This window comes from Trichosurus vulpecula, chromosome 4, assembly GCF_011100635.1.
Source record: "Trichosurus vulpecula isolate mTriVul1 chromosome 4, mTriVul1.pri, whole genome shotgun sequence".
Classification (NCBI taxonomy): Eukaryota; Metazoa; Chordata; class Mammalia; order Diprotodontia; family Phalangeridae; genus Trichosurus; species Trichosurus vulpecula.
The window spans coordinates 207629130-207652375 of NC_050576.1; positions in this window are offsets into that span (position 1 = coordinate 207629130).

A 23246-nucleotide genomic window follows, 5' to 3' on the forward strand; every position below is an offset into this window, starting at 1 on the left:
TTACTAGCTGTGTGACCCTGGAGAAGTCACTTTATTGCTCTGTGACTCAGTTTCCTCATCTGTAAAATTGGGGTAATAATTGCAGCTACTTTATAGGGTTATTGTAAAGATCAAGTAGTTAATATATGTAAAGTGCTTTGTAATATATATATGTATATTAGCTATTATTATCATATATTCTCATTATGTATTTGCTTATCCACCTCACAAGTATGAACGATAATAATAACTGTTCTTCATTTGGAAATGGTTTAGTTGCTTCCTGCATATTCACACTAAGAATTTTCCCTTTCCTATCAGCACATCTTTAGCAACCTCATTCCTTTAGGACACCATTATCACTTCGGCAGCATCCTATTAAGATGCAACCTGTCAGCTGCTCCTCCAGGTACTACAATCGTATCTTTTGAAGATCCAGAAAAGAAGGTTCTTGCCATAAAAGTCGCTGGCACTATCATATGGTTCAACATGAAAAACAGTTGAAATGACATTAAAGGGGAGGCTTTACCAAATGCTTTGCCACTGCACACTAAGTATCATGGGACCTTTCCATTGATTTTTGACTGAAACATTCCATGTGTTGTCTCCTCCGTTGTAATATGAGCTCCTTAAGAACAGGGAATGCCTCTCTTTTCTCTTTGTATCCCCAGCTCCATGCACAGTGCTTTGCAACATATTAAGCACTTCACAGGGGCACCTAGGTGGCAGATGGATAAAGTGCCTTCCTGGAGTCAGGAAGACTCATCTTCCTGAGTTCAAATCTGGCCTCAGACACTTACTAGCTGTGTGATCCTGGGCAAGTCACTTAACCCTGTTTGCCTCAGTTTCCTCATCTGTCAAATGAGCTTGAGAAAGAAATGGCAAACCACGCCAATATCTTTGCCAAGAAAAACCCAAGTGGGGTCACAAAGAGTCAGATACTACCGAAAAATGACACAACAAAGCACTTCACAAATGCCTTATTCCTTCCTTCCTTCCCTTGTTGTTGTCGTCATTTCATCCGTGTCCAACTCTTCATGACCTCTCTTGGGGTTTTCTTGACAAAGATACTGGAGTGGTTTGCCATTTCCTTCTCCAGTTCATTTGACAGATGAGAAAATTGAGGAAAACAGGGCTAAGTGACTGGCCCAGGGTTACACAACTAGTAAGTGTCTGAGTCTGGATGTGATCACAAGTCTTCCTGGGTCCAGGCCCAATGCTCTATCCACCGTACCACTTAGCTGCCCCTGAAGAAGACACCTGGGCAGTCATACTGCAGTACTGAAGTGATCTGGTGATGGTAATTTGTATATGTTGTCCATCAATGAGGTCTTCAGTACACTTCCATTTTTTCCTGTTTTACTATCTTGAACTCTTGAATCTCATGTAATTGTTTTATATGTTAATCTGTTTTATAACCATGATGAGGAACTATTTATGTTCACCTGGTGAATGCTGTTCCCTGCTTAGGTAGTTAGAGATAACTAGAGATAACACAGTGTGTGTCCTCTACTTCATCTTCCCTGTTTCTGATGCCTGGAACAAGGGAAAGTTTAGGATTGCTTCCTCATCTCTATAAATTGCTATGCAGGATTAGTGTGGAGGTAACAGAACCCAGAAGTCCCACACATGGATTAGGAATGATAGAGAATTTGGCCCTGCATCATAGATCTGGATCCCGAAGGGAACTCAGAGGTCATCTTCTCCAACCCTCTATTTTATAAATAAGAAAAGTGAGCTCAGCTGAGATTTGAACCCGGGTCTTCTGACTCCACATCAAGCTTTCTTTCATGCTGTCCCTTCTCCAATATTGTTGACCTGTCCTACTTTTCCCCTGCTATAGACTGAAAAATATTGTACTGAAGGTTCTAATGATTCATACCATCAATGACTGAGGCCTAGACATCTCCTTTTCTAAATCCCTCTACCTTTTCATCACGCCTTCCAGGCCCCTGACCCTGGAAGTCATCCTCAAGTTTCCATTCTCCCTCATCACACATATCCAATTGGTTAAGAAATTCCTATTTCTACCTCCACAACATCTTTCATATCCATTTTCTTCTTTCCATTCCCATGGCCACCATCCTCATACAGTCCTTCATCACTTCTTCCCTAAACTACTGTAATAAATTTCTAATTATTTATTATATATTCATTATTGTGTTATTAATAAATATATTAAAATTATATATAATTAGTTAATATACTAATATTAATATATTATGTTATTATTATTTATTATTCCCTGCCCCAAGTCTCTCCTTCATCTAATTCATTAAAAGCAATGCACATGTCAAAGTGATTTTCATAACCAAATAATTCCTTTGCTCACTAAGTTCCAGTAACTCCCTATTATCTCCAGGATCAAACACAAAACTGCTCTCTTTAGTGTTTATAGCACTTCACAACCTGGTTCCAACCTCCCTTTCCAGACTTACTATACATTGCATCTCTCCACATACTCTGTGATACAAACTTGCTGGCCTCCTCGCTGTTCCTTACATGGGACATTTATCTCTAGCCTCCATGCATTTATATAAGCTTTCCCCTACCCCCAAACTCCCTCCTCTTCTCTGCCTCTAGCTTCCTTCAAAGTTCAGAAAAGAATCACTTTCTATAAATCTTTCCTGATGTATCCTCACCCATTCCTCCTCACTCCCAAAATTACCTTAAATTTATTTTATGTAACTTATTTGTGTACAAGATGTCATAAAATGTGATATCCTTGTAGGATGAAACTTCAGTTCTTTGTCTCTCTGATAACTAGCTCATTCATTGACTGATTTTAGGCTTTGGGATTTCCTATTTGTTAGTTTGGGGCAACTAAGTGGATCAGAAGATAGAGCACTGGGCTGAAAACCATGAAGACTCAGCTTCCTGGATTCAAGTCTGGCCTTAGACATTAACCAGCTGTATGACCCTGGGCAAGTCACTTTACCCTGTTTGCTTCAGTTCCTCATCTGTAAAATGAACTGGAGAAGGCAATGGCAAACTACTCTAGCATTTTTGCCAAGAAAACCCCAAATGGAGTCATGAAGAATCAGACACGACTGAAATAACTGAAAATATCCAAAAAATTCAGTTTAAAATGCACCAAGATAAAGACAGATTATGAATTATTGGTTCATCTGGTTCTTTGTGAAAGCTTTATAGTTTCCAAGGAAACTGGGACAGGTGCATATAGAAAATGCTGACCATTTGGAGAAATTCTTTTAAAAGTCTGTTAGAAGCCTTGAGGTCTGCCAACAGACAAGCATCATACCCAGGGAAGACACTTTCTCAAAGAAACAAATAATTAAGGTTACATCCTCTGAATTACAGGTTGTCGATAAAAACATAGACATGACTTAAGGAGGAGGAAAATATTCCAAATTTTACACTTCCTCTAAGACTGTCTCAGGCATTTCCTCTTCACTGCTCATGGCTTCCTTCCAGGCATGGAGGAATTCAAGCAACAAGTCCTAGAATTCCCAGAAAAAAATCCATTTCACACTTACTCCTTGGAATGCAGAGATACAAGAAACACAAAGGAAAATCACAAATGGTAATGGAACTGGGAAACCGAACTCTCTCAGTTTTCTCCCCCATGTTGATGAAGCTGGGGAAAATTACTATATCCAGAACATCAGATGAGATCGCTTAGATAAGAGGATAACAGGAGGGAGGGAAATGGCATTTCCTCTTAGAAAATTATACATTGGCCATTATAGGCTTTTTCCATCTAAATCACCAGTACTTTCATGAAGCAATCTAAAGTTAGAAGAGACTAGAGATGATGTAGCCTAACCCTTTCATTTTACTAAAGAAATTAGGACCCCAAAGAAGTTAAATTACTTGCCCAAGGTCATATAGCTAATAAATGGTTAGATTCAGAATCTAATTCATTTTTCACATTTCCATACCTAGTATTTTTTTCTGGAGTCAATCAGGGTTAAGTGAATTGCCAGAATCACACAACTAGCAAGAGTCTGAGGCCAAATTTGAACTCAGGTCCTCATGACTCCAGGGCTAGTTGCTCTATCCACTGGGCCCCCTAACTGCCCCTATGCCAAGTATTCTTTATACGATTACCATCCCATATTCCAGCAGGTGGACTTCAGAAAAACCTGAAAAATCTTGAATAAACTGATGCAGAGTGAAGTGAGCAGAACCAGGAAAACATTGGACACAGTGTGCGATGACCAACTTTGATAGACTTATCTCTTCCTAGCAATGCAAGGATCCAAGACAAGTCCAAAGGACTTATAATGGAAAATGCTATCCACATCCAGATAGATAACTATGGAGGCTGAATGCAGAATGAAGCATATTACTTGCTCTCTCTCTTCTTTTTTTTTCTTTGTTTCTTCTTTCTTCTTGTTCCCCCTCCCCCATTGGTTCTAAATCTTATTTGCAAAACAACTAATATGAAAATGGGTTCAATATGAATGTATATGTAGAGCCTATATAAAATTACATACTGTCTTGGGGTGGGGGAGGGGAGAGATAGGGAGAAAATTTGAAACTCAAAATCTTTTGGAAGTGAATGTTGAAAACTAAAAATAAATAAATATTTTTTAAAAAGAATTATTCAACTCCACCCCTTTCAAGAAGAATAGAAGGAAATCAGTAAGTTCTAGTCAGCTAACCTTCCTCTCCATAGCGCCACCAACTACTTAAACTTTTTATTTAAAACTATGTCCCACCACTCCTCCATGCCTGAAATTTCACCACTGAAGCTTGATTCCACCGATTTTAATATTGTTCTCTAAAGATTATCTTTTCAAAGGTATTAGTAGAAATAACGCAGAGCAACATCTTAATTTGATTTGGTTTACCCTATCATTTTCTCTGTGACAGGAGAAAAAGGGGGGGTGGGTAGGAAAGCATTAAAAAATGACAAAAAGGTGGAGTGAATGAAAAAAAGGGAGAAAAAGAAGTATAAAAAGAAACATGCCACTGAAGGAGGATTTGGAATAACTTACAGTTTTGGCAGTGAAAGTTCCACCTATGGATATGGATTTTCTTTAGTTTCCTCTATTACAAGATACTTCAAATAATAGCACTTAATGGTATTTCCAGTAGCATTCCCACAAAACCCTATCCAATCCACTTGTGTAATAGACTAGAAAGTAATGTAGGAGTCATAAATGAGAAACATTGATTTCTTCTAGTATATGTGAAAGACTGAAATAGGAAAGAATTGAAAAACATGGAATTAATGGGATGTGTTGTGACATAAACTATATATAAATTATATTAACTGACTGTTGCTACCCAAGAAAGAATAAATTTAGGATAAATAAGTTCTCTTCAATAAAGTTGCAAGTTTCTGACTTGTTAGTTGTCTCTGAATTGATCCTAGAAATCTATAAGTGAGATATTAATTATCTTTGTATTAATATATTATTATTTCTCTAAATTCTTGATTTTAGATAACCCTGGGAAAATTCCTGAGTAACCTTATGAAAAGATTCACAGAATTTCAAATAATAAGGGACCTTACCCATGCCTGAACTTAAGGTAGGCCATTGAAGTTAGCACTATTAGAAGGGTGGAACAATTTTAGAAACAGAGTATTTGGAAGTCATTTCTTTGAAACATCCCCAGATGATCAATCCTAATCAATCCTTAATCTCTTCAGTTCTAGAGACATTTCTCCTGAGGGGCTTGGGCTGAATTTGCTGATATAAATCTTTCTCCAGAGTGGTAAGTAATAGATCTTGAATCCTTCCTAATGGTGGCAGCCTCGGAAAAAGGATATTGTATTTTAAATTCAATTACTTCTGAAGAATATAGAACAATATCATCTTCTGATGTTAACATTGTATAAAATAAGTACAATCGTTTAATTAGTGATTGGAAAAAGAGTTACGATTTTAGCTGTGCTCATACATGAAAAGTGCAGTGAAGAACTAACAAAAATATCCAGATTATTCAGGCAAAAATAAAGAAACACGTTGACTTAAAAGATCTAAATAAAAGAGAAAAAATCATCGTGTGTTGCTTAAGTTACCTAGATAATTGGCTCAGTTCTGCACATTACTTTGTGTGTGTGCAGACACAGCTACAGAATGCTTCAAAATTATTTATACTGATCAAACCGAATTAGCTTCCTGGTAAATTTACTTTCTTTGGAAAGACACGAAACTATGCAAGTTACAACTGGGTTGCATTATTTAATTGGGAAGAATAGAAGCTTGGAAAAAGATGATGGATAGTGGTGGAAAAAAACAGCGGTAATAAAACTTAGAAAGGTCATAATAAGCCATATGTTTTCACATTTTTTTCTATTTCTACATTAAAAGCTTTGAATATGCTAATGAACATAGCTAACAATATACTCTTTTTTTTCCAGAAAGCATACTTTGTTGAATGACTAAAACAGGAGCTAGCCAACAAAAAAATCAAGTTAATGGAAATCGTAAACTGTTAAAAATGATGTAGATCAGGAGTTCTTAACCTGTTCTGTTTAATGGACTCCTTTGGCAGACTAGTGAAAGCCTATGACCCCTTCTCAGAATGATGTTTTTAAATGCACAAAATAAAATATATAGGATGTGTTGGCAACCAAAAATGGGCTCCTTAGCACTTAGTCAACAAGTGCCCTTGACTAGTTTGGCTTTTTCCCCTGAACTGAATACTGTTTGTATGTTGGACTGGAGTAAGCTTGTCGGCCCCTTCACCTTGCTTCCCTTGCTTAAGCTGATGGAAAGAACCCGTGCTTTCCTGGTCAACCCCTTCACCTTGCTTAAGCAGATTGAAAGAACCTGTGCTTTCCTGGTCAACCCCTTCACCTTGCTTAAGCTGATGGAAAGAACCTGTGCTTTCCTGGTCAACCCCTTCACCTTGCTTAAGCAGATTGAAAGAACCTGTGCTTTCCCCGGCGTACCTTACACCCCCGCAGAAGCCAGATGGTTAAAAGCAGCTCCCGATGGAGCCGGAGGCTGCTATAGCCACAGCCACAGCCACAGCCACAGCCGAAGCAGGAGCTGCCAGTGGCAGAGCTGACCTACGGGAGGAAGCTGAACAAGGACTTCAGGCCAGTGGGTAATCTTTTTACCATAGAGGGGGAAGCATGATTTTGCTTTACGCAATCATGCTTCTCTGTAGCCTCCTGGTTACTCTTTCAAGGCGTACTTATTGGGCCTGGAAGCTTTTGATCAATATATCAAAATGGGGTTGCTGGTTCATGGGTTGGTTACTGTGGAGCCTAAATATATGTTTTGATTCTTCTGCCTTCTACTTTGAGAGTTTCTTATATCCGGCAGTTCCGAACCTTTCAGACATGTTTATGATCCTCTTTGAGATTATAAACTCTGCCCTCCTAATACATAGGATTACCAAGGAAACCAGTTAAATTGAAATGAAGTTAGAAAAAAACATTTTTTAGGTTCATGAGCCCTAGGCTAAGTATCCGTAGTAGATAAAGTACATTTTCTAAGAAATATCAATATATGGTTTTTTGATCAGAAGGAGCCCTGCTATGAAGTCATCAAAATGAATAGCAAGTTTGGTGTTTGACTTTTTGATGGGTAATCATCAATCCAAACAGCATACTTTACCACGAAGAACCAAGGTTATTGTTGGCAGCTGCCTTTCAGGCATTTGGAAAAGATATCTTTGATGCAAACACCGTTGTCCAAAATGACTTTAGTTCAGGGGATCTCAAATCCTTTGGTTTGTAAAATCCCACTATCAAAGGGCAAAAAGTCAGCCCAGATCACCTATACATCATTAGCCCTCATGGTCTAACTATGTTGTCTCATCAGGCCAATAACAACAGTAACATTAGCATGATGGGGTAACACAGCCATTATGTTTTGTTTTGATTGACTTATACTTATTTATTTATACTTATTTGTTACAAGGAAGGGATTTGGGGGGGGCAGGGGGACAGGGAGTAAAAATTATGGGGAAATGTAAGGAAGTAGTGGTATGGAGGCTGAAAGAGAGAGAGAGAGAGAGAAGAAAAGAGTGTCAATGAAACACTTCCATAGAGAAGAGCAGAGAAAAGTTTGAAGGCGACACAGACAACAGGGGAGGTGTTGGAACTACCATGTAAATTGAATATATTCTTTTATAAAAATCAAGCTTTATAGTTTTTCAAAAATCAATGTTCATGATTTCATATGTATTTCTCTTCCTTTGTGTTTTTTTGTACATGGAAACATTCGTTTTTGCTGATGCTTGTCAAATACATAAGAAAAAAAAAAGAAAAAATGTAAAAGAAAGAACTACTGTAGACTTCAAGCAACAACTCTACATACTGTCCGACTGAAGAGATTCAATATTCTTACATGGAGCCACATTTTTGTTAGTGTTTTCAGGGCAAAATGCTTTGAAGCTTTTGACTTCTTCAATCAGACCTCTGCTGTGTCTTTCATGTGATCAGGAAGGAAGGAGCTGACAACTTTCTCAGCTTTATTGAAGATGAACTTTATTTCTAGCTCCACAGTAAAGAGGTGGCAGAAAGAAAACAAAACTACTAATAGATGAAGGCTAAAAATATCACCCCCATCTCTTGCCTTCCCAGCCCAGTGAAGTAAATAAACAGAAAGCCTGGACTGCCAGAAGACAGTAACAAGGCAAGGATGTGCGTAGGGTTGGATCTGCGTCATCCCTAACAGGTGGTCTTCAGCAGAATCAAACTGACTGAACTGTAAGGAAAAGAGATCTGGAAGCAGGTGTGCCAGAGCCAAAGAGCTGGGAAGGGGAAGAAAAAAATCATAAACAAGTTTGGCCTTTGAATCCAGACATTTTCCCAACAATCCTCCTCTGGGTGTACTCCAGGCATGACTGTTGACTCGTGACGCACTAATTTTTACTCAGATTTTTGTGGTTTTAGTGACGCTTCGTCAGTTTCAAAGCAGGAGTAGATGCTTTTGAAGGAATGGCTTTTTTTTTGGCTTTAGCTGTCAAATGATTTCATAGTTCACAAACAATAAAAATAGTTCTCAGTTGGTGACTTTCTATGCAACAGGAACTAGATTTATCCTTTTCAAAATTTTATTGATGACTTGAATGAAGGCATAGCTGGCATGTTTATCAAACTGCAGATGACTTCAAGCTGGGAGAGATCATTAATATGTAATGAATGAATAAATAATGAATAAATGAATGAATGAAAAACATTCATTAAGTTCTTAACCACTGGTTATAGAAATATAAGAGCACAGCTGTTTCTTCCCTCAAGGAAAGTTCATTCTAATCAGGTAAGATAACATCAATAGGTATTAGAAGAATTAAATCAGCAGACTCGAACCAAGAACTAAAGCTAGGATGAGATTTCATAAAGAACCTATACTAAAATCCTAATTCAAAGTCATACTCTGGTCTAGAGGTGATAGTTGCTTCTCAAAGGGTACACCAGCAAACTCAGGAGGGCTGTACCAAACTAGAAAAGCTCAAAGTGTGGGCCTGAACATGGCTAGATGCCCATTGTCCCAGGATCAGCCTAGTTAAGTTTGGAAAGAGTCATTACTGTATTGACTACAGGGTAATTAATTTTTTTTGGTCACAGAAATTCTTGAAGACTACCCTGAGTCACAATGTTTGAAGCTTTTAATTACAAATTTATTTTCTTGATCCAAACATGGGATTTCATCAATGTTTGTAACTCCTCGTATGGAAACTCTCTCCATTTATGCAGATGAGAAACTCAACTTTAATTTACAGTCTTAGAGAATTTCCTGAGGAACCTGAAAATTTAAGTGATTTGTCTATCAGCGCATAGTGTATGTATGAGAGGCAAAACTTGAACTGAGGTCTTCTTGGCTGTAAGGCTACCAACCTATTATTTCTCTCACTGAAGTATATTAAGTATATGATAATAGATAAGTACAAAGTTCTACATTTTGAGTTCAAAAAACACAATTGAATAGTATCATAAAGGGGATATATGCCCAGGTAAAATTTCACATGAAAATGAATAGCAAGTTCAATACATGACAACAGTGTGACACTGTAGTAAAAAGTGTTAGTGCAAATTAGGCTAAAAATCAGATTAAAGAGATTCCCAATAGGCATTATCTGGGAACCTCAATGATGCACAAATATATATTTGATGTGGGCTCTGATAAATATAATTGTGTGTGTGTGTGTATATATACATGTATATACGTATAAGTGTGTGTGCATGTGCATACATGTTCAATTCTCAACATTTATGCATTTAATTTTCATGACTTAAAGCTTCAAAGGATTTTATTAGTAAACTCATTTTCACTTTCAGGTTGGCATCTGAGCACATTCATGGCTATACAAGGTAGAGGAAAAAAAGAATGTACTATTCACAATTTCCAGGCTTGAACAATGGCTTGGCGTAATGGTAGCTGGCTAGTGACACTGAGTTGCCAATCCATTGATCACAGCCTCAAGGTTAAATTTCAACTTGCTTCTGTTCCCCTACTCTGAGATCCTTAAGGACCTCAAAAGGTGCATTAATTTTTGAGGCTATAAGGTTAAAGTTCTTGATGTGAAATTTCTGGAAGCCTAACCTGCTTCCTGACAGAGGTGCCCCCAGGGCCTCTTGTTTGGTGATTCAGAGGAGTGGGCCTAAAAGCACAGATACACGAAATAATGAAGAGTGAAGTGAGCAGAACGAAAAGAGCATGTGTACAGTAACAGTAATATTGTTTTAAGAATAACTTTGAGTAAATGTCATTTTGACTATAACAAATTCCCAAATTAACTACAAAGGACATATGAAAAATGTTATCCATATCAAGAGAAAGAACTGATAAATAGAAGCATGTATAGAATGATTTTACACAGACACACACACACACACACACACACAAGTATATGTTTATATCAGTGTATACATACATATATACACACATACACACAGACATTTATATCTAATGGTAGCCATCATGGGCAGGGGGTGGGGGAGAAAAGAAAAAAAAAATTTACATAATAACTTTATTATATATTTAAAAGGAATAGCCAAGTTGTGTATAATGGATTTGCAGTTTCCTGTGTAATCATCTTTTTATTATATTGTTATGGAAATGCTTATTTTATTCCAGAAATTAAAGATAAAATAAATATTTTTAAAAGGTGCATTAAGCAGACATCAGTGATGGATTATTTCAAGCTGATGTGTCCTTCACCATCTTGAAAACCATCCACCAGCTGTGAAGGACAGAGTGTCAGAGGTCATGTTGAGACTTCACCAGTCTTGGAGTCTTCTGACAGCAACAACTAAAATGCCAGCAACCCCTCCCTTGGTCAAGGTAGAGAGGTTTAGGAGTATAATCCACAGTACAATGTTCTCACACTGTTATATTACACAATAGAAGGTAAAATTCAGGTTAAAAAATGACTTGTATTTGCGGAATGGTACTTATAATACTGAGTATAAAAAGTGAATATTGTCTGAAATAATTTTGTAATTGAGATGTTAGCACAAAACGTTACAGAATTCTAGGGAATTACTTGTGAGAAAAAATGTTTTGCACATTATCAGTTTTATTTGGTATATTGCATTTTACAGGTTATTTCATAATTACTATATTAAGAAAAGTGCATATCATCAGAATTTAAGTTCTAAAAGTATATTTTCAGCAATCTCTAGTGAAAGATTATAGTTTTTGGTGGTTGCAGGAATGTAACCCCCTACTTCACATAAGTTCAATGTATCAACATCAGCGTTTTTGACTTTTGCACTTTCTAGAAACATTACCTCCCATGAAAGCTGAGGATGACTGTATACATAATCTATATGTACATGTGTACATCTATACATCTATATCTATAGATACTTATAGATAGATACACATATATACATATATAAATCAATGGAAACATCTATCATAAGTTTTTCTTATAGGTGTTCACTACAATATACCCTAGACAGAGGTTCTTAACCTGGGCTCTATGAACTTAAAAAAATTTTTTGAAAACAATTTGCCTTGTAATTTTATGTATTTTGTTTTATACATTTTAAAATTACTCTTCTGAGAAGTTTCATCAGACTGCCAGAGGGGGACATGACACACAAAAGGTAAAGAATCCCAAGCCTAGGAAGTTAATATTATCATTATCTCTATTATTACAAAGGTCAACAAAGTCACAAAGAAGTTAAGGATCTTCCCCTTGGAATCAATGGTCCCCAGGAAACTGAATGCCTACTATGAAACTGCAAGCATTAAACACTTCTGCTTTTGAGATTTAAAGTGTCATGATTAAAAGGTTGAATATAAGCTCATGGCCCAAGGGTAGAATGTTATGTTACTATGTATTGAATTATAATAATGGTGAGTCATCCTTTGTATACAAGGAAGCTATTACTAACTCATCATCATGAGAACGTGGAATTTGTGATTTTTTTTCCCAGTAGAGGTGTGAATTTACACTGAGTCATGCACATCCTCTTCCTTAAATCTATTTGTGATCAGTGGCACATGTTTATGAGACAGCTAGCCAGCTAAGTGTCCTACAGCCTCTGAGACCAAGTATTGGCACCAAACTGTGGGGCATTCACATAAGGCAAGGGTTGTAAGACCTGAAATGAGGCAAAAAAAAAGACAAATGAAGATAAATACAAGGTCATGCCAGGCCTGGAAGTTGTGGATGGCAAAACCAGGAACTTAGAACAAAAGGCAGTCTTATAGACAGAGACATATAGTAATATTGAAAATCAGAGCTAGGTAAAATGTCTCAAGAAACCAAACAAGGAGACTTGACAGCATCAGGTCAGAGATCTGGACAAGAAAACTCAGCAACAAGGGATCAGAACCCAGACAAGGAAGTTGGGCAACAGGTATGGGCACTAACATCTTCAGTCACAGCATTGCACATCGTGCCCACTGTTCATTTCACAGCACAAATGTCTATATGTCTCATATGTAGGCAAGAACCAGTCTCTCGCTGTGGTTGGCTAGGACGCAGAGAGTAGGAAAAAAATAAGTGGAATCCACTTAGCTGAAGTGGAAAATGAGGCTTCTCTTAACAACATAGCTTATATTCATCCTGTATCTCCTATATTCCCCAAGCACAATTCTAAACCCACAGCAAGCCCAACTATGGTTTGGTTGGTAGCTAGATAGAATAGTGTTTTATTTTATTTTGCTTTTTCCTCATGTGAAGATGGGATGGACTCAAACTTATACTTCATTATCACCTTACTTTAAGTGAGATGAATGCAAGACATAAAGAGTGGTAGACCATTTGTACACTTTAATTTTTCCACCAGATAAAATGGCTCCTGGTCAATACTCCTAACATCACCACCATGTATAACAACAATGTTGCTAGCAGCTGTTGTGGGGGTGAAAGACCAACAATAAGAGCACACAGAAGGGCTGCTAGCACAGGTCCTTTTAGCTGCTTTTCTAAAGAAAGGAATTTTAAGGGGTTAACAATCTTACTTTAATTAAACATATATATATATACCATTTACTTAGTTCAGGGGGAAAAGCCTGAACTTCAGAGCAAATACAAACAGAAACTACAAACAGATCAACAGACAGGCTTTGTCTGATCAAGACATGCATAGTTACCAAAAAGAAAGCACCAACATCTGGGTTTCCAAAGCTGGGGGGACTGCTTCAATGGCTACCCAGAGTCTCGTCACCAACACTCTTTCGATGAGTGTGCCCCCAAAGGCAAAACACTAACCTCTGAGTTTATATATACTTCTTCAGGGTCAAAGGGCATCATAACCATGGGAGCCAAATCTACCTGAACTAGGCTTTCTTGTTTCTTTAGCAGGTCAAAGACTCTTGATTTAATCAAAGAAACAAAAGACAATAAAAAGTCCACTTTATGTGCCATTACATTTGAAAGGCAAGAAGCATCAAAGGTACTTGATTACCTAAGCATTATAAAAGAGAAAACAAAAAAGTCCCACCCTAATTACTGTAACACCACATTGCTAACTACCTTGATTGATACCATCTTTCTTAGCCTCCTTTCCTCCTCTAATTCGAGAGCCTGAGGATGAAGTACCAAACTTCTCCCAATGCCTTCCTTCATAGAGGGCAGAAACTGGCCTTTTAGCTTGCCCCACTTTGCATCTGTTGCTCTGCCTGGCTTCAACTACACAGAACAAGACACCCCCATGCTAGGTGTGTCTTGGAGTTCCATTCCGTCCCCCCGTTCCAGCTTTCCTTCCTCCTTTTGTGTGTTGTCTCCCCCCATTAGACTGTAAACTCCTTGAGGCCAGGGGCTGTCCTTTTATTAGTTGTATCACCAGCACTGAACACAGTGCCTAGAACATAGTTGGCACTTAATAAATGTTTATTGGATTAAAATGTTTATTGGATTTATTGAGTATATTTCCTTTCCTCAGTAACTGGAAAAAACTATGTTTCCATGCTAGGAAGGAAGCAAAGACTCATTCTCTCTTTGAGAGCTGTTGGTTTTTTTTTCCCCACCATTTTATGATTCTGACTTGCATTTAAGAAAATAGCATGAGTATGAAACAAACCAGAAAACGGTTCAATCTCTTCAGAAAAGATTTCTTTCCAGCTGACAAATACTTTTTTATCTTTCTTTTTTCTTAAGTAATCCATCATACACGACTAAGCTTTCTTGACACAAAGCCCCAAGTTATCTGGAGGGTTAGATTTAAATTTTAAATTAAATTTTTCTGTTCCAAACAAGAATCCTTATGATGTCTGAAATAATTAGGTCACCCATAAGACCATGTAAGCAGACTATAACCCCTAAGAAATAAAAGATGCACCCATGTGCAGAAAAATATTCATACCAGCACTTTCTTGTTTTTGCAAAGAACAAGAAACAAAGTGGATGCCCATCAGTTGGGGAATTGAAGGCAGCATATTCAAAGAAATCTAGCAAGATTTATATGAGTTGATGCAGAATGTAGTGAACTGAACCAGAAGAGCAATTTACAAAGTGACTACAACGTTATTAAAAAAATGGTAAAGGAAAACAACTTTGAAAGACTTAGACTGTGAAAGACTTAGATCTTAGAAAGCAGGGACTGGTGCTTAATCAATGTTTATTCACTGATGGATCGAAAGATTTAAGAACTCTGATCAACATGATAATCTCTGGAAGACCACAAGACTCTGGAAGAGCAATTATGTGCCATGCTTTCCACTTTTTGACAGAAAAGTGATAGACTAGATAGTACAGAATATGACATACATTTTTAGACATGATGAATGTGTGGATTTGTCTTGCTTGATTGCATTTATATGTTACAAAGAAGGCTTTGGGGAGTTGTTGGAGAGGAGGGAGGGAAAAAAGCCTTTATATAGTGCCTGTTATGTGTCAGAGATTCTGCTAAGCATTTTTTACAAATATATCTCATCTGATCTTCACAACAGCCCTGCAAGGTAGATGTTGTTAATATCGCCATTTTACAATTGAGGAAATCGAGGGGAAAAGATACTAAATGACTTGCCCAGGATCACTCAATTCCTAAGTGCTTATGGTAGAACCTGAACTCAGGTCTTCATGACTCCTGGCCCAGGCTCTTTCCACTGGGTCACCAACTGACTCGCTGTTATAGTAGAGACATAGACTAGCAACAGTGATGCAAAAAAAAAAATACAAAAGAGAATCAATGAAACACGTAAAGATGCCAGTAAGGAGACAGAAGATAGTTCAGAAGGAGACAGACAAGCAGGACAGTCTTTTAACTAATGTGTTAAATTTATTTTGTTCTTTTTTAAAAAATAAGCTCTATTTCATAAAGATTTATAGTTTCTGGTTCAGTCTCTTTCCGTTCTTCACATATGAAAATGTTCATGTTTGGTGATTTTGCAGTTCAGAATAATAAAAATTCAAATCCCGAAAATGAAATGGACATGTTACCTGAATACTATAGTTCATATCATTAAAAAAAATTGGAAGAGAATCATACTAGATACCTCTTACAGCTATGTCCAGGGGTGGATATTTGATAAAACAGGGAAGAGAAGATCACAAAAGATAAAGTAATTTGGTTACATGAAATTAAAAAGCTTTGGCACGAAACAAAATTAACACAACTAGAATAAGAAGGAAAGTAGTTTGGGGGAAAAGTCTTTGTATTAAATTCCTTTGATCTCAGGTGTCTGATATCTAAGATACATAGACAACTAATATAAATATATATAACACCAAAAACCATTTTCCAACGAATAGTCAAAACATATAAACAGTTTACAAAGAAGACCTGGAAATTATTAACAACCATATGATTGCTATAGCTGTTAAGAGTTGTCCAAATGACTAATAATAAGAGAAATGGACATCAAAACAACTCTGGGGTTTCACTTCAGTCCCAGTAAATTGCAAAGATGAAAAATGGTGGTAATAGTCAATGCAATATGGACCAATTGGCATTAAAACACTACTGGCAGATCTGTGAATTCATCCCACCATTCCAGAAAGCAATTGGGAATTATGCTAATGAGAACAGTAAAATGTCTCCTTGATTAAAAATATCCCTTGATTAAGAGATCTCCCTGTTAGGTACATACTCCAAGGAGTTAATAAAGGTCCGCATATGTAAAATGAGCTGGAGAAGGAAATGGCAAATATTCCAGTATCTTTACCAAGAGAACTCCAAATGGGGTTGCAAAGAGTCAGACATGACTGAAAAACAACTAAACAACAGTTAAAACTGTGTCCTAGGTGCTGGGGAATGAAATAGAAAGGATGGAAAAAATCCATCCTCTTAAGGAACTTAATTGGTTGTTGTCCTTCATTCTTGAAGAGGACCAAAATGACATCACTACGCTAGAGTCAAGTTACAGTGTGTCCGACTATGACTGATCAGACCAACATGAGCTGGAAATGTTCTACCACAGATCTGGCACAAATAGTCCATGTGAACATTTGGGGTGGATTCTCTAAATTTATGCATCTTGAGTTTCTTTTGAGCTATTTCAATTCTGCATTGCTTATAGAGCACAACACCTTCTCTGCTGTGGGCACGCCATGCTGAGCGGTCCTGTGCCAGTGTCTTCCAGGTCACACAATCAATTCCAAAGTTCTCGAGACTTTGAGACTGTCCTTGGATTGCTTCTTCTGACCGCCATGTGAATGCTTGCCTTGTGTGAGTTCTCCGTAAAATAGTCTTTTTGGCAAGTTTTGCACTTGAACAATGTGACCAGCCCATTGGAGTTGTGCTCTCTGAAGCAACGTTTGAATGCTTGGCAGTTTAGTTCAAGAAAGGACCTCAGTGTCTGGTACCTTATCCTGCCAGGTGATCATCAGAATCTTCCTAAGACAATTCAGATGGAAGTGATTCAGTTTCCTGGAATGGCACTGGCATACTGTCTAGGTTTCACAGGCCTACAATAATGAGGTCAACACAATGGTTCTGTAGACCTTCAGTTTGATAGTCAGTCTAATACCTCTTCTCTGCCACACTTTCCTTCAGAGCCTCCCAAACACTGAGCTCGATGTGTACATCCCAGGAAAGCACACTACCAAGGTAAGTGAACTTATCCACAAGAAAACATAAGTGCTCCATCAGCCACCACCACACCGTCCATACATTGGAACCATCGTTTATAACAAATGGAGAAGTTTTGAATGCTGTGAATAAGCAGCTTACATTCTAATTGGAGAGATAAGGGCACATATAAATATATGCAGAATAAACATAAAGAGAATGAATACAAATCCATACAAAATAACCACACAATATTTTAGAGGATACTAGGGAATTAGGAAAGACTTCATGTAGAAAACAGTATAGTCAAATCTATACTTAAAGCCACTTTGGTAGCAGTGCAGAGAATGGACTGGAGTGGGGGAAAAATGATGTAGGGACACCAGGTTGTTGCAATAACTAGGCAAGAGGAGATAATGGCTATAGGAGTTAAAAGAAAGAGTCGGGGTTGGCTAGGTGGCCCAGTGAATAGAGCACCAGCCCTGGAGTCAGGACCTGAATTCAAATCTGTCCTCAAACACTTACCAGTTTTGTGACCCTGGGCAACTTAACCAGAATTGCCTTGCAAAAAAAGTCAGATGTGAGAGATGTTGTGGAAATAGAAATGACAAGATTTTGCAACTGGCTGAATGTATGTGGTCATGGAGAATAAGGAGTCATGGATAAGGCCAAAGTTAAGGATCTGGAAAATTGGAAGTAAGGTGGTCTTTTCATTAGAAATTGGGAAGTTTGAAAGCAAAGTGGGTTTTGGAGGAAAAGAATTAATTTAATTTGGGACATGTTGAGGTTCAGGTTAATCTGGAATGTCCAGTTTGAAACCTTTCACTTTCCAATGAAGATCTCAATTATAACTCGGTAATACAAAGTCTTCAAAATCCCTGGAACTGAGCATTAAGACATTAGCAAGACAGGCAAGTAAGAGAACAGATAAAATGTAAAATATCACCAAATCAAACGAGAAAATATGATTGAAGCCACGTACTTGTATTTTATATACTCAAATTAAACCCTCCAATAACTCATATAATCACTCATATGACTCATATAATCAAAACAGACTATCATCAGCGGTCAGTTATATCTGCATACAGAACTACAGTTAAAATATAAAAACATAAGGTATCTGTGATTCATTCAGCATAAGGAACTTCCATTGTGGGAATTCTGTCCACCAACACAAATTATAATCCATATGTGATTTAGTAGAGAATTCTTAGAGTTGCATATGTCCAACATAGGATTTGAATCCAGGTCTTCATAATTCTAAGGCTAACATTCCATTCATTGGGCCCCTTGACCCTTGAAAACTGGATTAAAAATGTACATATATATCGGGGAAGCTAGGTGGCACAGTGAGTAGAGCACCAGCCCTGGAGTCCGATGGACACATTAATTTAGTAGATTGATACCTGGTGCTCACAGGAAGGCCTACCTTCATAAAGTTCTACATAATTCTAGACCTAGGATTAAATTGTCTCTTCTTTCCCCTTTAAAAATCCACCACATAAATTCATCTCTGAGGTTCTGTTACATTTTTATTTTAGTTGTGATGTGGTACAAATCTGGCCTCAGACACTTGACACACTTACTAGCTGGGTGACCTTGGGCAAGTCACTTAACCCCAATTGCCCGGCCTTCCCCCCTCCAAAAAAATGTACATATATATTGCACATGTATGTATATATGCATATACATACATATGTTCTAGATTTATTTTTGCCATTTTAGGTAAAGATGTAATGTTTTATAGCTACCTCAAAACTTGTGTAAAACATATGGACTTATTTACACTGTATAGTGTTTAACATACTTAGCACAAAATGTGCTAAAGTTATCACCAGTGTCACTAATAATAATAATCCTAACAGATTATATTGCAAAATATTATCCTTAAAACTGGTCCATTAAATACAGCCATTGCAAATTCTCTTCTCCACCATTCCATCCTCTAGCCCTCTTCTCAGCCCCATAAGGTACAACTGGGTCAGGTGCTGGATACCCTGTGTATGTGCAAATTAGCATGTAATAAACACACATTCTTCTTTAAGAAAGAGGGTGGTAAGAAGGGCAGAGAGCTGAATGTTGGTCTTTACTTTCAATCAGGAAATCCCCACCTGGAACCAGGCCAGTTTCCTCTTCTTTGAATGAAACAAAAGGCATGACCTTTCTATAATCAACTGAATGAACAATGCCTCTGGCACGACCAGTGCTGAACAGCTTGGACATGCTTCTAAGGTGTTTGGCAACAAGTGGATACCTGTAGAACACATTAATTTAGTAGATTGATACCTGGTGCTCATAGGAAGGCCTACATTTGTAAAGTTCTACATCATTCTAGACCTAGGATTAAATTGTCTCTTCTTTCCCCTTTAAAAATCCACCACACAAATTCATCCCTGAGGTTCTGTTACATTTTTATTTTAGTTATGATGTGGTATTATTATAAGATATTTTGAGTTTTGTGGAGGAAAGGTATTTATATGACAACGAAAAAGATTCTCCTATTCGACCTGATGAAGCATCTATGACTGCAATATTTAACAGGTGCTTGGAGCAACGAGATGATCTTCATTATGTCATATCTGAGTTTCTTATGTCCAGAACCCAGGAAAGGAACCAAAACATCAAACGAGAACATAGTGCACAAATACTGAGGTCTCTAGGCTCTTTTGAAGGTACAACATTTCCCTAAGTATTCTTTTCCTCCCTCCATCATTGTATATCGATCAATAATCAACAATAATTCATTAAGAGCCTACCATATGCCGCACACTATACTAGGTGTTAGAGATCTAAATACAAAGAATAAAAAATGCCCTACTCATGAAAAATAATATAGTCTAAAGGGAGAGACTATTAATAATAACAGCTAATAATTAATATTAATTGCTAGCATTCGGTTTGCAAAGCATATTACATGAGTAATCTCACTACTCCCATTTTTAGATGAGGAAACTGAGGAACAGAGTGACACAGCTAGTAAGTTTCTCAGGTTTCAAACTCAGATCTTCCTGACTCAGTCCAACACTCTGTCCATTGTACCACCTATATGTAATTTAAATATAAAGAAAATAAAAAGAACAACAAAATAAAAACTTGTTAAACCCAAGGTAACCTGGGAATGACAGAAGTTGGAGGAATTAAGAAAGGCTTTGTATAAAAGGTAACACTTTAGCTGAGTCTCGAAGGAAGAGAATGACCTTATAAGTCAGAGGTGAAGATGGAATGAGTGCATTCCAGAACTAGGGATTGGCCAGTGCATAGGCTTTTATTCTAGAGAAACTAGGGAGCCACTTAAATTGATTGAGTAGGGTCATGTCTGTGCTTTAGGAAAACTTTGATAGAGGTGTAGAGGGTGGACTAGGGTGGAGAGAAACATGAACAGTTAGTTTAATTAAGAGACTGTTGCAATAAACTGGACAAGAGACACTAAGGACCTAAAATAAGGTGGTGACTGTGTGAGTTGAGAGAAGGGGTCAGATATAGGTAGAAACAGCAAGATTTGGCAACTGACTGAATATTCATGGTGGGAAGAATGGAAAGTGAAGGATAAGGTCTAAGTTATGAACCTGAGAGACTGCTCAGAGGATATTTTGTTGCCTTAGACAGAAATAGGGAAGCTTGGTTTGGAGGAGGGAGAGAAAATAAATTCTGTTTTGGAAATATTGAGTTTAAGATGTCTCCAGCCATCCAGTTTAAAATGTCCCATACACAACAGGTGATACAAGACTGAATCTCATGGAAGAGACTGAAGATATAAACATCTGTGAGTCATCTGCATAAAGATGATAATTTAACCCTTAGGAACTAATGTGGTTACCAAAAGAGAGTGTGTGTCAAGAAAAAATAGAGAAGGGACTAACACAGAATCTTGGGGAATATCCAGAGTTAAGGAAGTGTGATAGGGACCATGGGCCAGCAAAAAAGAACAAATAGGGTGGTCAGACAGATAGGAGAACCAGGAGAGAGTTGAGTTCCAAAAACCCAGAGAGGAGAGTATCCAGGAGGAGAGGGTGTTCAGTAGCAACAAATGCAGCGGATAGATCAGGAAGGATGACAACTAAGAATAAACCATTAAATGTGGTCATTAAGAAATCATTGTTAACTTTGGAAAGAGCCGTTTCAATTAAACGATTAGGCTTAATATGATTCAGATTGCGAAAGGTTGTGGAATTAGTAAGAAGAGAAGAAAAAGAGGCAGTGACTATATCCAGGACTTTGAGAAAACAATAAGAGATATAGTATGATAGCTTGGAGGGAATGGTAAGGTCTAGTGAAGAGTATTGGGGGGAGGGGTTGCTGTTGTGAATGGAGGAGATATTTGAAGACAGTAGATAGTAAAAGATGGAGGATTCCAAAGGCAAGAGATGATTGAGGTTGTAATCTGGTAGACAATACAGGAGGGGATGACAAGCAACTACCCATGAAGACGGGTTGTCTTTAGCAAAGAGGACCACCTATTCCTCAGACACTGGGGGAAAGGAGGGAGAAGTAGGGGATGATGTCAAGGCATTTGAGATGCAGAGAATGGGAGGAGGGAGCTTATATCAATGGAATTGTTTCTCTGGGAAGGAAGAGAGAGAGAGAGAGAGAGAGAGAGAGAGAGAGAGAGAGAGAGAGGGAGGGAGGGAGAGAGAGAGAGGGAGAGAGAGAGAGAAATGGTATAGGCCAAATTCTCATTTCAATGAGTTAAGTGGAATTGGTGAACTTGTAATTGAAGTAGAGTCCATGATATGTCTGAATTTTCCAAACCAACATAAAATATTATACTGCTAAGTGAGAAGACCATTTCAAATTACATTTTTCCTCTAGTAGTTATCTCCATGCTTACCTTTCTTACAAAAAAAGGCTAGACTTCCCCTCACCACTTCCTTCTAAGTTAGTTTGAAAGGAGAAACAAGAGCTACCTGTTTCAAGTCATTTCAGGTAGTGTCATATAGTACTCTTACTACAAAAGTCCCAGCTTTGAATGTCTGACCACTACATTATTATTTGTTTGGTGCCTGTTCCACCAAATCTCCATTTCATGGAGTGTAGGGCATGGATGTTTTACCAAATGCTATTTGCCCATGTGTTTCACAGACTTCTTTCATTTTAGTTTATATGATCATAACTAATAGAAAACCTATTTCACATATGTCATTATCTTTAAGTATATTTGCATACAATCCTTATCTAAATAGGTGAAGAGAGTCATCTCACACTCTGGGAAAATTGCTCAGTCACTTCTAGTCTGAGCTAAAGGTTGAGTGGGGATTGGGCCAGAGGGGGGGTCAAAATCTAATTTAATACACATTTATTTTAGCATCCAATATAAGCAAAGCAATGTATTAGGTGCTGGGGTTACAAAGGTAAATGTAACACAGACCTTACCCTTAAGGAGTTTACAATCTAATGGCAGAAAGAGTAATAGTTTTGCTTCCTCATTTCCTATTTTTATTCCTTCAATCTCTATTTCTTGTCTTATCAATATTGCTAGCATTTCTAATACAATACTGGAAATAGTGGTGATAATGGACATCCTTTCTTCACTGGTAATCTTATTGGGTAGATTTCGAGCTTATTCCCATTATAGGTAATGATATAAATAATTATGATACTAGGGAGTATATGATGATTATGAAGAAGAGGTCCAAGCAGAGCAGTATGAGAAACTGAGTGAAATCAATTGTGATCTTCTGGTACTTTTGAGCATTGGGCAGTGTCATTTTTTTCTGGTCTTTTGTCATTGTTATTTTAATCAAATCCAGGAATATGACTCATTTCCCACAGTTAGAGAGTATATAATGACTTCTAGGGGCTCCTCCCCAACTTACACTCACAGGATGGGTCCTCCAGAGGAATGATTGCTTCTTGGTTCAAAAAGTACATTTTTATATCTGTATTCCTAAAACTATAGTCCACACCCCCCCACCAATGCACA